Below are 7,071 nucleotides of genomic sequence, written 5' to 3'. Positions count from 1 at the left end.
CATGGTGACCCAGGCGGTAACCACTTAGCGGTTCTGTAGAATCTCCAGCTGACATGTGTGTAAGGCCCATTCTGGAGATCTTAGAAACCACCACCAAGAAAAACCAGACTTTAGGAATAAACAGAAGTATGTGGAGTTCACTTGCACCTTCTCCTTTATGTTCTGTTTTTAAGGGCGGCAATAATCAAGCAGGTTCTCCTTTTTTGGACAGTCTGATTCTAAGTTAAAATATTATGCATATATTTGGGAAATCCAAAAGGGGTAAAGCAGAGATCCTAAAAACAAAGCAGCCCATCGATAGAAAAAATATATACTCAGACATATTGCAAATGAATTTTATTCAGTTTTGAGAATTTTCTGTGAAGTTCCAGAAACCCCTTTACATAAATGATGGCTCTCTGAAGGATCGTGAAAGCAGGCAGGGAATCTCTGTCTCTGCTACCCCAACCCTTACGTCATTTGGTACCCGTGCTCTTGCTACAGACTTTTGAGAGGGAAGGAGTGATCACATGCAGCCTGAATTGTGTTTACAAGAGTATAGAAGTAGGAGACGGAGATCATTTTTTTTTTTTCCTGAAAGTGATTCTTGACATAGCTCTGTGGCTTAGTCACCTTGCTTCCTTAGTGAGATGTTCCCAGGGGACTGAACACAGTACCCATAAGGATGGCAGTTTTTGCTGGTTCAAAACTTTTTGGTGGGGAGACTGTACATCAAACCCTGTCCCTCCTACAGTCATAACAGCTGCCTGTCACTCTGCCCAGCTGGCACAGGGCTTGGCTATTTTGATATAAAAAAAAGAGAGAGAAGATGCCTTTCCCCCTTTGCCCTCCCCTCCCTTACCCCTCCCCCCAGATCGTACAAAACCATGTGGATTTGCTGAACAGGTCTGTAAAATTAATTATACTGTGAGTGCTTGGTAACCAATGAATTGTAAATTGTGCATTATTAAAACAGCATCAGAGCTCTGACTGGTCTATTATTCTTTGGGGAATGAACAAAGATAAGAGCTTTATGTGCTTTAGAGGTCTTTCTTGCCACCATACAGCAGGCATGGAGAGGAAATATCAAGTAGCTTTTCGTTTTGTTTTGTTTTTCTGCAAGTTGAATTAAATAGAAAGTATCTTTTTTCCCCCCTCTCTTATTAAACTGTTCTGTGTGCCTTCCCAGCTCTGTGTGTAGCATCTACTAGGGTAGTGGGCCCTGAACAAATGCTATTCTGCAGTGATTGTGATAATGTGCATCCATATATGCTCATACACAAACGCAGTGCCATGTCAACTTAATGTGAACACGAGATATATGAGATGACATGGCATTGTAATCAAATAAATTGTGTTGATGTAGTGTTTCTCTACGGCAGCTCAGAAGAATTCAGAGGAAACAGTAGGACACATAAAAAAATATCAGCTGAGTGTGTATGTGCCAGAGGCCTTGTGGCTTTGGCTGGAAAAAAAAAAAGAATCTGGAAGAAAAGGTTTTTCTTGTCTCTTCTTTCTAGACACAACAGGATCGCCCCTGGGATTTGCTTGTGCACCTGTCTTCTTACTGAGCCATCTCCTTGATGCAGAATTTCTCCATATCTTCCTACCTGCCCTGATGATTCCTTCTAGGCACTTTGCATAGTTCTCCATGGAAACTTTCTCTTTCCACAATTGCCCAAGCCTGCAAGTCCCTGGGAATGCAGCTGCCAGTCAGCCACGCGGTGTGATTCTTACCAGCAGCCATTCTAGCTAAGAGAATCAGAAACAGGTACAAGGCAAAGCACACGTCATTTCACACGCACACACAGACACACACACACACACACACCACCAACACAAACCCCTGCCCCTCTCCAAACATAAATATTTACAAATCCACCATTTGGGGAGGAAATAGGGTGCCTCAGAATAGGGCTGCCCCTGAATGCTGTGCAGGACCAGATATGTAATCTGCAGGGCACAGTGCAAAAAGACAGCCATTCACAATTATTCACCGATTGTGCAGAATTTTGAGACAGCGATAGCAGAGCATTGCCCCGAGTGCAGGCCCTGTACAACTGCGTGGGCTGTACCCCCAGGAAGCCGGCCCTGTGGCAGAGGGACATCCGCCCAGTGCTTTGGGAGGGTTTCTGTATTTTTGGTGTCTTTTCATCTGCTAGCAGCCTAATGGGGCCATCAGGTACTTTCAGCATTTCTTCTGCCCAGAGAACGACAGTGCTACCCGTTCTTTTTCCCAGTAGGAGCCACAGAGGGATGGATCGTGTCTCCCATCTCCACCAAGAGCAGCCATTCCCAGCGTGAGACTGCTCTGGCCCAGGGAGGGCCCAGGAAGGATAGAAGATTCGAGATTCGCCATCTAGTCTGAGAAGGCTGTGGGGCTGGCACGGAGCTCAGTGCAGCATGAGACAGGCAGACAGACACACAGAGAGAGCACCACGGAACAACAGAAAACAACTTACTTATAGACTCTGATCTTAGACAGTCTCCTGGTTTTCCTGAGCGCTGCACTGTTGCTGCCTTCTTGTTCCCCAAACAACTCCTGTGATTTTGAAGGAGAGATGACAAGAGTTTCTTTCTCTTTCTTTCTTTTTAATGAGCATGTTCTCACTTATTCCTTCATATATGAATTTAGTATCTGAAGTGGGGAGGATGACCAGAGGCCGTGAGGATGGAGTGGGTAAGATGCTAGGAGGGAGGGCAGGGACAGAATGCATCACACTAATGGTTTTGGGGGTACACAATCACAGCAGAGCATGGCTGGTGGAGGGGGGCGCGGGCAGCAGGACAGCCGTGCTGGTGAGCTCTACCCAGCCCTGCAGGTCTACCTTCCTGCAAGGCCTTCGGATTTCTCAGTGACCCTGCCACCTCTGTGAGGACCTCCACCCCTCGCTGTTGTCTTCAGAGGACAGATGTGTTTAGCTGCCCTCCGGAATGGATTCAGACATAAGTCTTCTTCCCGATTCCTTATCACCAGAATTGTAGGCATGCAATTTCAGGGAATGAATAGATCAGCCCAGAGGGGGCAGTGGTCTGGGTGATAAATTTGGTTAAGATAGGGAAATTAAAACAAAACCGAAAACACAACAGAATGTCTTGTAATCCATGTACCGCGTTGTTGTCACAGAAAATGGGTTTTGCTTTCGCCCCAGAAGAACACCGGCAGAGAAAGTAGTATTCATAGGGGTGGGGAGGTGTTGAAGTGCTATTCTAACAGCACCGGACTAGCCTTTGCTGGACCTCAGAAAACTAAGCCAGAAGATCCCACCTGCCCCAGGACAGGGAAAAGAGGCTCTTGCAGCCAACAGGCCCTATTTATGAGTGCAGTGTGCCCTAAAATTCAAAAGAGGGCAGCAGATAACTGACACTGCCTGTAGCACCAGGCAGGCATGTAACCTGAGGAATGTCAGCAGGAAAATTTGCCAGTTTATCAAAACTCATGTCATGCAAGAGTTAGCCATGCCAGAAATTTGTGTTTCTAGACCGTGTGTTTAATGTAAAAGCAAATATTTGATTAATGGAATCTAATGAGCTTTGGTGGCGTTGAGGGCAAGTGTAGGCCTATTGCACACCCCAGCAGCCTCATGCCACATTAGTTAGTGCTGTAAAATCTGTGATGGCAATGTCAGGACGTCAGGGCCCGGGACGAGGGTGTGAGGTGGAGAGACCTACCCATAAGCTCTGTGCTTTCCTGCAAGTACTTTTACTGATCCTTTGAAATGGGCAGGACCCTTCCCACAAAGTGTATGTAATCATTTCCTATCTGGTAAATTCCACAGAGTGTGAGATTCGAAGGATATGGGAAGAGCAGATTCCCTTCGATGTTTCCAGGGCTTCCAGAGGACAGAAAGTTCGTGGCAGTGGGGACAGGCCCAATCTGTATCCCAATCTGGAGACTGGGATTTGGGGGGGAGGTTAGGGGCACATGGAAGAGAAGAGAAAATTGCTGAAGGGGAAGAGGGATGAAGTTCTCAGTGGAAACCACAGTCTTCAACCCAATCCTGCAGAGAAAGTATTAGGGTTTCATCCCTGGGATCACTCAGTGCACTGCTTTATGATCCTATTTCCTAAAAAGAGTGGTGATGAGGCATTGACCCCAAACACAGCTTCACGGAGAACTTCTTCTGTGTCTTCTGGCAAGGAGTCACAGAGAACAAAAAGGAAATCTTAATATTAAAATAAACCCTGAAATGAGATTCCAGGGTCTCTGACATCCATGATAGTCTTTTTTTATTTGACCTGGCTTGAAGTAATTATTTTCACCCTGGATTTTTTAAAAAAACATTTTAAAATCCTGTCGATCTACCAAGGGGGCATCAAACTGCATAAGGAATCTAGAAGACGTTGCCTCTGAAAAGTTGAACTCTTTATTTTTAGCATGTTTGTGATTTCTAGAAAGAATTGAAGATTTTTTTTATTTCATCAACAAGTTAGACTATTTAAACTGTGAAGAGTTGCCATTAAGGCTTGAGAAAATGCATATTATCTTTTTTTTTTCACCTAAAAATTAACAGCTGCTATACTGCCTAGATGCACACCTGATGCTAGACAAACGGTTTCTGAGAAACATGCCCTAAAACTTTGGGCTGATTTAATATTAAACAATTACTACAGAGCTGAGAAAATCAGCCCCTTTATAGATGCTGGTGAACAGAGGATTCTCTTTATATGTATAATAATAAAAACCAGACTTGGCAAGAGCGAGCAGGTCTGCAGTGATTGTGCATTTCTTTGTATTCTCTAAAATAATGAGGCAGGAGATTATTTTTTACTGGTGTTTCACATGTCATGAAGTTAGAATCGCAAATTGATAAACAAATTGATAAGGTCCCTAATGTCCTGTAGGATCACTAAGGATTTATGGGGCTTTTGTAGGTATCCTTGGAGTCTGCTTGTAATCTAGAATGATCATGAGATCTTTCACTTCAAAATAACTCTACACTAAAAGATACATTTCTCTTTTCCAGAGCAGTTATCTCTAGAGTTAAAAAAAAAAAAAAAAAAAAAGTTTTGTTCTCTTAGGAACATAGCCCTCTTGGGAATGACCTCAGTCCTCAAATTACAAATGCAAAAAACAAAAGGCTGTGTTTACAGAATTTTTTTAAGAGGAAAATGATCTGCAAGAAAGAAAAAAAAATGCAAAATACATGGCTCAGGATAAATAGGAGCCTGATAATATAAACAACCGTATTCTCTATTGAACTTAGGAAAGTTAAGGAGGCTACAATTTGGAAGACCTGAGTTTTGCTGGCAGCTCCGCCCCCGCCTCACGTCTTTGTTCAAAAGGCACATTTTTACATTTCTGACCCTCAGTTTCCTTATCAGGAAAATGAGGGCATTTGATTTTACTTCAAATTTCTTATTTTATGATTCACTGGAGTGTTGCAACTGACACAGCAAGCTCCCAAACATTGGTCTCTCTACCTTGCGGAATTAATCTTGGCTTTATTTACGGCCAAGCATAGCTACCAGAGATTATGTGAAACATCTATGATAAAAGGCATACTTTGCTAAGCCATGCAGAAATGCACAGGTTTTATGCTCTTTTGAACTTTACTCTGTCGCTTGTATACTGTAAGTATGCTGTGTCCTGCGCCCGTGTTAGGTCTTTGGTTTCAAAATCGTTTCTCTACCAGGAGATTATTGTTGGGATCCCAGTGTATTTAGCCCAGAGTGTGGCAGTCTGTGGTTGGAGTTCCTCCCCTGGCCCCATCCTCAGCACCTGTCTCCATCCTGCAGCCGTCAGCTATGCATCAGAACGTAGACGGAGGAGCCAACAGCAGGGCACCTGACCATGCGACCAGCAAAATCAGCAGATATGAAGGCCCCCGTTTTCATTTTCCATAATCATCTCTCTTCCTCTGCAGTTCCTTCTTGCTACTCAGACTGCCACCTTCCCTCAAACCCTTCTTCTTCCATCAACGTTTATGTCATTTATGACTTCTGGGTGCAGAGTCCCTCTGGTTTATTCAGGAAAGAAATGACACAGAAGGTTGGAAATCGGGGTTCTCCCAGAAATGTTGGAGCCTTTATGGAATTCTTTGTCCTCCACACTGAGGACCCAGGTGCCTGTCCACTTCTTGCTCCTCCATTCTCGTGAACCCCATTTTCCTACCGTTAGAGGGCACGCACATGTGTAGGTCTTACAAGATGAGTAGGGGCAGGAATGATTGGAGCAAAGGAACTAAATGATCAGGGGATGGCCCCCGTGCTGCATTAGGAGCTTCCCACACATGATTTGCATACAGACTCCTATTGTTAAGTATTGTGACCTCATTATAAAAGGAAGTTTGAGTGAGGTTCAGAGAGGTAAAGTACCTCGCCTGAGGGCACACAGTCAATGGCAGAGCTCCGAATCTAATTCCACAGACTTACCATTGTTTCCTTTCATAGAGTCCTTACTCAATTTTTGAAGAACTAAAACTATTCTTTCTACTCCTTTTAAAGTCATATACAATTTTACCACAGAGAAATCTGTTAGATGAAATTAAGGCACAATTGTATTCTTTCCCAATTTTTCATGCGTGCAGTATTTGAATGTTTGATAGCCATTAATGAGGACAGCTCAAAGGTAAGCACAGCAGCTGGAGCAAGACCAGCGAGACTGTTTTTCAACACCATGTTCTAGGTCATGCTTTAGGATGACATAATATACTAGGGAAAATGACATATTTTTTTTTCTAAATTTGTTTACCCAGAAGACTCTCTTTACCATTAAAATAATATTGCTCATTGCTGCCTACACAAGCATACCTCCTCCAGGCATTTGCTAGGTCATCACATAGATGTAACGAGAGAATGTCATGATTTGGAATGACACAGAGGAAGGTAGAAGATGTCTTCTTTCTTTCGTGCTTTTCTTTAGAAAATTTAAGATACGGGGCAACACAGGTGGCTCAGTGGTTTAGCGCCGCCTTCAGCCCAGGGCGTGATCCTGGAGACCCGGGATTGAGTTCCATGTCGGGTTCCCTGCATGGAGCCTCCTTCTCCCTCTGCCTGTGTCTCTGCCCCCCCCCCCCCCCGTGTCTCTCATGAGTAAATAAATAAAATCTTAAAAAAAAAAAAAAGGAAAATTTAAGATTTAGTATGATA

General features: G+C 43.7%; 1 long non-coding RNA gene across 1 annotated transcript; it reads right to left on the bottom strand.

Moving 5' to 3' along the window:
- Window positions 1–851: 851 nt before the first annotated feature.
- On the bottom strand, window positions 852–6,268 carry LOC112659781 (uncharacterized). Its single transcript, XR_003136501.3, has 3 exons — window positions 5,702–6,268; window positions 2,442–2,521; window positions 852–1,731 (listed from the first exon to the last, which is right to left on the bottom strand). It is a non-coding gene; the product is annotated as an uncharacterized LOC112659781 (long non-coding RNA).
- Between the last annotated feature and the right edge of the window lie 803 nt (window positions 6,269–7,071).

The sequence above is a fragment of the Canis lupus genome, chromosome 35 (assembly GCF_003254725.2).
Source record: "Canis lupus dingo isolate Sandy chromosome 35, ASM325472v2, whole genome shotgun sequence".
Classification (NCBI taxonomy): Eukaryota; Metazoa; Chordata; class Mammalia; order Carnivora; family Canidae; genus Canis; species Canis lupus.
Note: the sequence above shows the minus strand (reverse complement) of the source record. Positions and strands in the feature narration are given on the sequence as shown.